Source organism: Hyalella azteca, unplaced genomic scaffold (assembly GCF_000764305.2).
Source record: "Hyalella azteca isolate HAZT.00-mixed unplaced genomic scaffold, Hazt_2.0.2 contig13779, whole genome shotgun sequence".
Lineage (NCBI taxonomy): Eukaryota > Metazoa > Arthropoda > Malacostraca > Amphipoda > Hyalellidae > Hyalella > Hyalella azteca.
This window is the reverse complement of record NW_025943688.1, coordinates 1-9,999: the sequence shown is the minus strand read 5'-3', so window position 1 is coordinate 9,999 and position 9,999 is coordinate 1. Positions and strand designations below refer to the sequence as shown.

The following is a 9,999-nucleotide window of genomic DNA, read 5'->3' as shown; positions in this document are numbered from 1 at the left end:
AAAAAACTATCATTTCTAGGTTTTCTATGTCAGTTTAAAAGATTTTTGTACCATTGGTAAGCTTGGTAACATTGGTTGTATATATTATAGCCTATCATATAGCCTAGGTATATACCAGCTAAAATAAAACATTTTGTTCAAGACTTTGTCATTGACTGCAGATCAGCAGATGGGCAGGGTAAATGGGTATTAAATGCAGTATTGATGAAACTATGAAAGATAGGGCATTGAATGGCCTGCAGTAGCAGTACTGATAAAACTGATAGACAGATACCATAAAATGGGGTAACTTAGACCGGCGGGGTAACTTAGACCACTTTTCGTTTTTTTAACAAAAACCCCCACAACTCAAAAACTATTTGACATAGAAAAATTTTGTCAATGGGCATTAAAGGCCTAATACTGAGGCTACATAACACAATAGAAAGATTTGAAAAGTTTGCATATCTAATAGGTTAAAAAATTAAAAATGTGACCCACAAAAAAAAACTATTATTTAAAGCCTGTCAGAGTACCCCCTCCAATTTTTTTATTTTTTGGTTAAATAACTCCAGGTTTTGATGCATTGTAGTAGAACTCTTCTAGTTACATATGCAAATGACAAATTTTAGGAAAGTGTCATAGTTTGCAAATGGGGGGCGCCGCCCCCAAATGGGGTAACTTAGACCACCTAATGTCAGCCCTAACGGGGTAACATAGACCGGCTTGGAAGTTAATATAAAATTACCATATATAACATATTTTATGTTTGACAGCCTATTTATGTTTTTTCTTTATGTTTCAGACTCTACAGAGTCTTATATATGGTAATTTTAACTTAATTTCCAAGCCAGTCAATATTACCCCATCAGGGCTGCCATTAGGTAGTCACATTTCCCTCATTATGGGGCAGTGCCCCCCATTTGCAAACTATGACACTTTCCTCAAGTTTGTCATTTGCATATGTAACTAGAAAAGTTCTACTACAATGCACCAAAACCTGGAGTTATTTTACCAAAAAATATAATTGATTTTACCACCCGGTCTAAGTTACCCCAAGAGCTGGGGTAACAAAGACCATCACTTTTTTTGAAATTACATAAAGACTATGAGAGGCAGGAGCCAGCAATTTATGGTGAGTGAAGCTAGAGTATAGACCTGTATTTTGCATGTTTCAATTCAAGTTTAATTTAGCTAGTAAAAAAAATGGCATCATTTATAAAAAAAAGTGGTCTAAGTTACCCCATTTTACGGTAGCCTAGAATAGATATGAATGGTGTAATTTATAAATTCAGCAGAAGGCAGAATTAAACAAAATAATTTCCAGTATAAATTGGTAGATATTGGCGCATTTGGCAAATTGGCGCCATTTGGTTTGGCCTTAGGCTACTTAATGGCGCATTTGGAAATTGGCGCCATCAAGGAGGCAGCAGGAGGCTAAGCTTAAAAATGTGAGATTTACAATTTTGCATATCTATTGCAAGGAAGTATTAAAAATAGATGAATGAGAGCCTGAGAGGGAGGAGTCAAGGAGGGGACTTCAATAGACTGAATAGAGAATTAGGTACCGGTAGGCTGTAGCCAATATATAAAAAACAATAATAAATCTCCACACGATAAAACTTCAACACTAAGTCACTAACTGTAACAAGAAATAACATTAACTATGGCTGAATGACAGAATGAGACAATGAGTGACAATGCCTAGGTGCCTACAGCCAGCCGTGAGCCAGGTACAGGCTAGTGCTACAGGCCTACAGCCTAAAGTCTAAACTCTACATTACCTACTTACTACTACTTAATTCTATCATTTCTATGATTAAGACTACTACATGGATGCTCCTGACTCTGATCTCACTCTCAGCGACATTGAATAAGACTCAGTCAAAGTTATAGTAGTTGAGACTTGAGTTGTGTCAGACTGTCAGTGTCAGTCTCAGAGTCAGTGTCTGCACTGGCTGACTGGCCGCGAGTTTTGTTGTTGTCGGCTTGAAGGTGAGGATTGAGGAAGAGCCTAAAGCCCCTTTCAGGCTTTCACACACGACGCGAAATACCACATGGCACATGCGTCAAAAACACGCAGCGGTATTTTACGTCGAACCTCAGCAGACGTACGCAATCTTCACTGCTTTTCACGGGTCGCCAGAGTCCAGACCGTCGCCTGCCGAAGACCAGCACTGCCCTGGATGTAATGGATCATCAGGATTCCTGCCTTCCGGAATCATGCCTTCAACACTTCAAGCCGTCCGTATCTAGGCTGTGGGTCGAACCAGCCCTCGGTCGAACGGCCACTTGTCGAAGGACGATGAATTTTGGAACAAACTATGCTATCTGAAACCTAACCTCAGATGCGGTGAACGTAAAATTACGTAATTTAACGATGCCCGGAAGTCATATTCGATCCGCGGCCTGGTGGTGCACGGCAGGTGGTGGTCTAGGCCGGAAGAGGACAAAGCCGAGTGGTTCACGGCTGATTGGTGTAGGTCCGGAGAGATCCAAGGCGTTCGATTCAGGGCTTATTGGTGCGCAAAATTGGTGGTGCACGGCTGCGTTCCCCTTATTGGCTAGGGTTTTCCGGCCATCGGACGGACTCCAAACATGGGAAAATCCTAACCGATCAACGAAAACCACGCAGGTTAGGTTAGTTAGGAACAGGTTCCATTAAAAATTTCCGATGCCGACCGCCAAAAACGGATTTCAGATTCTTAATCTACACCCCCAAAAACATATAATTAAAAAATAAAATTACCCTTTTTTTTGGATGCACTGAATCTAAAGTAATACCTGCAAGATTGTTACATAAACATATAGATAGACTGATGGGTGATGGTGCATAATACGGAATGCAAGACTGATAGATTCAAGCGTAAAAAAAACCTGCCTCTTGTGAATGATAAAGCGGCAAATACCGCTGCTTGTTTTTTGACGCATGCGGCATTTCACGTCTTGTGTGAAAGGGGTTTATGAGTAAGAGCATGGTTGAAGCAGCATAAGGTTGACCCTGCGGATGGTGTGTGTGGTTCGCAACTGTGACGTCACTGATCTCAGTGACGTCACGGGCATTAATCAATCACCGAAATGCGATTAAACCAGTCAACCAATCCGTCAAGGGAATGAAGGGATTGTTTAGGTTTCTCGATCTCAGTGACGTAACAAGAAAGCTGAACTGAAAGATGGAAATCCTCTTGGGTTAACCTTATATAGTTCAACTAAGAGTAGGAGGGCTAGGATTGGGGCTGGGTCTCCGCCCCATGGTTGAATTAATACAAGGTTGACCCACGCGCAGCTGCTCTTTGCGGATGTCGTTTGTTGTTCCGACTGTGACGTCACCGTGGGCCCAAAATGTAAATACTGTCGCGAAAGACGTTGTTTTTGTGCCGATTTTGAGATCAATTTAAAAAAAATTGCCCTCCTCAAAATCGTTATAAAAATGCCAGTAGCTTCAGCTAGTCTGTCTCTAAGTATATGGGGCTTATTGAGCAATTTGATCGTGTAAAACAAATAAATTCGAAACAAACAAACAGGGCCGACTTGCTGAGAGGCCGTAATCGGTAGAGAGGTAGTACCTCATTAGCCAAAATTGTTTTGCTTAGTTACTTACCAATTGTAGAATCATTTAGCAATGTGACCAGGCTGCCGGCTGGCAGTGGCATATGTTGATCTGGAATAGGATCTTCTTTCAAATTGCAGTTCTTGATTCTTGCCCTCGCCCCCCATTGATGCCACCTTCTTAGTTCTTGCCACCATTGATGCCCCAAAGTTCAAATACACACACTGCAGGCTGCAGATAGTGAGATAGAAACTGCCAACCTACTACATGTGGAAAGTATATACTTCTCACATTACAAATAGAGCTTCCATGTCCATCTGCGATCTGCCCAATATGGATTATGGAAAAATTATATTTCTGCCAGATGAATTAATTACCTCCCATCTTATTGTTTGTAAATAATGTATATCCTTTTCATGTGATTTATGGCTATTGAATGCAGAAGTTTTATCAAAATTAAAAATACTATTTACTTTACAGAGTAGCTAATTAAAATATAAATTATTGGCCACTGCCAGTCTGCCACCCTTCTCGTTCTCCACAGTCTACATAACTACACAGTACAGCTGCTAGGACGCTAGGCTACTAGGGTACTTCAGTACTTGCACTCACTGACTCAGCCTGCCACTGTCACCTCCCAGTCCCACTAATAAATTCAGCACATGGGAAATATTTATTGCATTTACGATCTCATTATTCTATGATCAATCAATCAAAAACTTGATTTTTTTCACATAAATCTTTCGTCAGTATTCCATTACCCTCCTAGAAATATTACAGCACCAAAAATGTTTCATAGCCTACCGCTGCACCGCATGGCGCTTAAGACAGATACGGTAGGCAACAATATTGAGAGTCGGAGATACAATTTTCAGAACAACATGACAAGTAAGAAATGAACCAAATTACAACATTAAAACAATTTATAGCAAAGCATATTCTTCGTTAGCTTACGACAATAAAATTTCGTTAGAATTGTGCTTCCTTTCATCGACCGTTAGCTGAGTGGCCGCCATTACTCCTTTCTCAGTTTCTGCCCTTGTCTGTCGGCCCATCATGTTTCCCATTAATTTAATTTACACTCCACGAAACGGATTTGTAACACCGGCTTTGCTTAAAGTAACACTTGTTGCAGCAAATGCAGTTTTTTGTGCCATTTTGAGGAGGTCAATTTTTTTTAATATCATTTCAAATATGGCACAAAAACAACGTGTTGATCTCCACTGTTTACATTTTTGGCCCACGTTGACGTCACACGAGACATGCGCAGAACGGCGAAAAAATCGTCGTCGCCGTGTGTCAACCTTGTATTAATTCAACCATGCTCCGCCCTATCTCTCTTGAATATGTTAATTTATTAATAATGTTCAACATGTTAATATATGCTATTAATATTATTATTAATTATTAATCCTAAAAAATTATAATGATAATTAAATTAATAAATAATAGTAATATTATTAATTGATAAATTTGAAATTATTAACATTAACAAACATTTAATATTTAATCCATTAGTTATTAAAATTACAACCACTTGATAGTAATTTACCTGAAACGTTGTAAACAGGTAAAATGTTGATCAGAGAATATCTGAAACAATTAATTATTCTAATTACACATTAAGGATTACCTATTATGTCTCGTTATTATATCTCGTTATTATACAAGATGGAAATTCCGGGAAATTTTAACCTCTATAGACTAGTTCAATGCGGCCCCACGACAGGGTTGGGGGTTATAGTTGTCACCGTTTTTCTGAGTTGGCACTTTATAGATTTCACTTATCTTCTCAACTGGGATAGCCTCTGCGAGCGCAGCCGTGGGTAACAAAATTGACTCGTAAACAGGCCCTGGGCCCAACGCCAACCATCAGAATGCAATATCTACACATAGCCTCAGATCAATGAGCTGTGGGTAACTACGGCTAACAGTAAATCCGCTTTGCACAACACAGCCACTGCTTCACAGCGCCGGAGCGCAACAGGCTCTACCGCTACAGGCGCAGGTTAGGTTAGGTTACGTTACGTTAGGAGTAGCCTGTTGCGGTATGGACTGCTGCGCTCCGGCCAGTTGGGATCCGACCTGTATGCGCTCCGGCCTGTGACTGAACGGCGCTGTTGTGGTGGGCGCTTTGTGTCCAAAGCCGTGAAGATGCCCGGCTGCGTTACGCTCGGGAAGGTATATGAATCGCACCGTGGACTTGGGCTATGCTGACCTCTAGCTATTCATCCATAGCCCATCACCTAAACAGATCTTAGTTGGTGCCTAGCAGTTACATACATGAGAATCTGAAATGCTCGGTCGTCTCGTCTAATCCGTCTCGAATGGGAAAAAGCATGGTTGACCTAATAGTTTTAGTTTCAACCATGGGAAAAAACACAAAACACAGAGGTACAAGGGGTTAACATGGTCACTCTGACATGATTAATTGGTTGACATGGTAAATCTGACATGGTCAACACTTTGGCGTGGTGCTTCGCTCATGTTTAAAATATAAGGGAATTTTTTATTTATTTTAAAATATCAATGTAAAAATTGCAAGGTTCAATATTGTGCAATAAGTACTGCGTAGAAAATTTTGCACGTTTTTCTGATCTAGCTAATGAGTCAGAAAGAAGGATATGATTCATCTAATTTTATAGATTAGAGGAAACCTCACGCACCGACCAAATAGGAAGCTAAATCGCGTTAATAGCTCCTGAACAGGTCCGATTGACTGATCAATAATAATATTAAACGGTACCTTATACTAGTAAAGATGATCTTATCACTCGATTAGATATGATCTATCTCTCCCATGCGAGCACAACACCTGATATTGCTGCATAAAAATTTAGGATGACCTCGCATCTAAGATTCATTGCCTTTAGCCCAGAGTTAGCAAAACTTCGATCAAATGGGATTTTAAATCAAGTTAATTCAACATAAGTTAACACTGAAATGGTGTATTGGTTGTCGAATCATGAAACTTGAAAGAGAACTCTCTTAAACCATGTGAATGTTCAGATTCAGGGCAAATGAAGAAAATAGATCAACAGCTAGCGAACGTCTCCAGTAAAATAACTCTAAAAATTAGGATTACTTCAGTTTCAGTATAATTCAACCAAATCCTTAATCTTTAATTTGATACGGAGAATAATTTTTCCCTTTTGACCTTATTTCAACGCTTGAGCTTCTCCAACAGGATTTGCCATACTCTTCTAAATCGCTCATGGCCGGTAAAATTTTCTGGTAACCCCTGAAAGGATTTGGCGTACCGCCAATGGGAAGCGCGCGACAAACTAAGTGCAGGCAGACATTCGAGTAGAATCAAGAAGGTCGTTGTGTGAGTACTACACTTCGTTACAGTGTCGTTTGATGACAAATTGTTACAGTGAGCGAAAAAATTAGGACGCGTCCTGAACGTCGCCTCATGCATTATCTCAAGATAATAGAAACGATTAAAAAGCGGGATATACAGAACAGGTCGAACATTAACCGAGAAATGACCAACTCCGAGTCTTGCAGCTTTTTCATGTGCCCCTTTAAAGTGACGAGGTAACTCGGGCACTCGGATAAAGGCTGCAGGTTCGCAATAGGTTCCGATAATTGCAAATCGTTTTCATAACCGCTTTACAGTCACGCCGTCATCATCCTCAAAACGAAATGAATTAAGACAAAATGAACATTGATTTTGTAAGGATCAAAACACAGATTCTCAACTTCTCATGTATTTGAACTTTAAGTTCCGGTTCCTCGATTTGATACTTGCGCTTGAAGGCGTTCTCTACAAAAAGAAAAGCACTGGAGTGAAACTTCCATTCCATATGGATAGTTAAGAAGTATGACAAGGTAATTTATACAAACAATCCACACAATTAAATTTTCAAGTTCGCGGTAAGATGAACATCTGTACGTCGACATCGAGGTATCGGCAACATCCGATTGTGTTCAGCAATCTTGACTTACAATTGTTTCGGTAGTGTCATGGTGACTGTGATACATTGCACACAATTGTATTTGTTGGTCTTGCTATTTCAATCTAGAATTTCTTTGCAACAATTGTAGGAGTAAGCCTATCATCCCTAAACGAATGAGTCCTCAGGCCTTGACGACCGCCTTGCCAATGTTGTCACCCGTGAACAGCCCGATGAACGCCTTGGGCTGGTTCTCAAACCCTAGAGTTACAGTTTCTTTATACTTCAGCTTGCCCTGAAACAGAAGAAATATCTGCTTCATAAAATACAAAAAAATAAGTTTGGAAGGAAGAGCGTTCGATAATTCTTTCCATTATATTTTTTCGAAAAACTACCCTAAGCAAATAAGCAAGTAGTCGTTCGTCATCATCGCCTATACAGTGAAACTTGCACAATGCACACCAACGTGATTCTAATTCATTTAACTGTCAGCAGCTGACAGGATTTTACCGAATCAATATGAGAGGAACCTGGCAAAAACCGTGTGCATTAACTGTTGATAAGGATTATTTTATAACAATTTTCATCAAATACGTTGCGAAGCGGCTTCTTTTACCAGTTAATTCCAATTGATGAAACATAAAGACTGAATTTAAATAATTTCTTAGTGTACTGTCAACGCACACGTACGAAAAGAAGAAGTTACAAAGAAGTACAGTAAATTTCGAATGAAGTAGGTCAGGATTAGTAAAATTTTGTTGACCAACTCATGACGAATGACTGGTGTAGAGCAAAGTGTCTGTAATGTTTTATTATAATTAGGAATATCATTATACCGACTTTATAATGTTGTACTATTTTTATGTGCGGGAAATATTGTCTCATAAATTATAAAAACATTCCAGTCTAATCTATTCCGAATACTTTCGCTCGTCAATTCTAAAAAAAATTCGCGACACACGGTTGACCAAACCTGACGTTCAGTCGTTTAATTAATTTTATCATTATTTAATGAGTGTCTTTGAACAACTGACCTGATCAATCCAGTCTCTCATCTGCTTGATGCCTTCGCGCCAGCGCGGTAGCCATCGTGACACGATGAAGCCCTCTACGAGTAGCTGCTTCCCGATGATCGTGCCTTCAGACAGCGGACCTGCGACATAATACGATTTTCATATCGATTTTAAATACGTTAAAGTGCAGGCATAGGTTTGATATTCACAATATTGATACGCGTTTGTAACACTGATTGCTCTGAGACTATTAATTGTACAATGTAAGCCGAAACTTCTTACAAGTTTAAACATAAATTGTCTAAATGCGATGAAGTTGTTTATGTTTGGTGATGCACAAAGATATTCAGTTGAAACTCTACCACGACTCTAATTGGTACCATGAATCAGTTTAGCTACACCATCAAGTGATTGATAACCCTTAAACAGTAAGTAGGAATTACTATTGTCAGTAGTCAATCGTCATCACAAGACGATTATGCGAAGCATTGTTACTAGCGCGAGCCAGAATCTATGTGTACAGAGACACTTCTCTTTCGACACGTCTTGCAGAATCTCATATCAGTCGAAGTAAATTCATTATAAATCTCTTCTTCATGCTATTAACTGGATGTACCCTACAGGCTTTTACGGCAACTCCTAGATACAGAGAATCAAGCTGGATGTTTTTATTACTTGAGTCGTAAGATAGGAACTGACATTAGCCCAAAAGCAGGGTTGTTGATTGTTTTGATTTTTTTTAAAAAATCAAAAATCAATAATTGTTTTGATTTTTTCATGATTTTTTTACCGCCTATCTCATACAATGAAAGTTCAGCTTTTTTATTGCAATAGGTAATTTTATTAAAAAAAACGCCTAGTTTTTTTCAGTTTACTCCTGGGAGGACAAATTTGTCATAGCACTATAGGACGAGTGAGGTCAACAGAATCTTCAAATTTGGTAGATGTGCTGAATCAAGAAACACTGAATAAACAACGAATTTTGTGTTGTCCCTCTGCACTGGTGTTAAAGTTTTCGGTGTAGCCGCAGAATTATAAGATTAAGCGTTGGTATTTTGTGTACAATATTGCTTTGATCGAAATTAACCTCCTCTTACATCGGAAGTGTATTGTCCTTATTTGTTAGATACCCACGTTAGACTGATGTGTATCAATTTAAAACTCGTGCATTTTCCTTGGCGGTTGAAGCTTGAAGGGCTCGCAAAATTTCAAAAGTCTTACTTAAAATTGTCAGTCAGATGAAATCTGATGTGCAAATCATCTTCTTCAAAGCAACTCATCAATTTCGTCGGGAAATAGAATAGAATAGAAGTGTCGGCGTTGAAGAAATAGGCCCATGGCCTGTTGCCGATTCTTGAACTTTTCGAGACTTGATTCACAAGGGATCCGGCCATTGGAACCCGATCTTACTTATTGCCTGATCCGTAATTTGCTAGGCATTTTAAGACTGAACATATGCTCCTGCATAGCTTCGTCTAGTCTGTTTTTAAAACGTTTTTCTTAGCTTAGCTTCGCGTTTGTTTGTTTGTTGTTAAAATTGACAACGAAAATTAGCCCA

At 39.2% G+C, this 9,999-nt stretch overlaps 1 long non-coding RNA gene across 1 annotated transcript; it reads right to left on the bottom strand.

Moving 5' to 3' along the window:
* Positions 1-7,226: 7,226 nt before the first annotated feature.
* On the bottom strand, positions 7,227-9,725 carry LOC125178933. Its single transcript, XR_007157087.1, has 3 exons — positions 9,663-9,725; positions 8,463-8,581; positions 7,227-7,723 (listed from the first exon to the last, which is right to left on the bottom strand). It is a non-coding gene; the product is annotated as an uncharacterized LOC125178933 (long non-coding RNA).
* Positions 9,726-9,999: the final 274 nt, after the last annotated feature.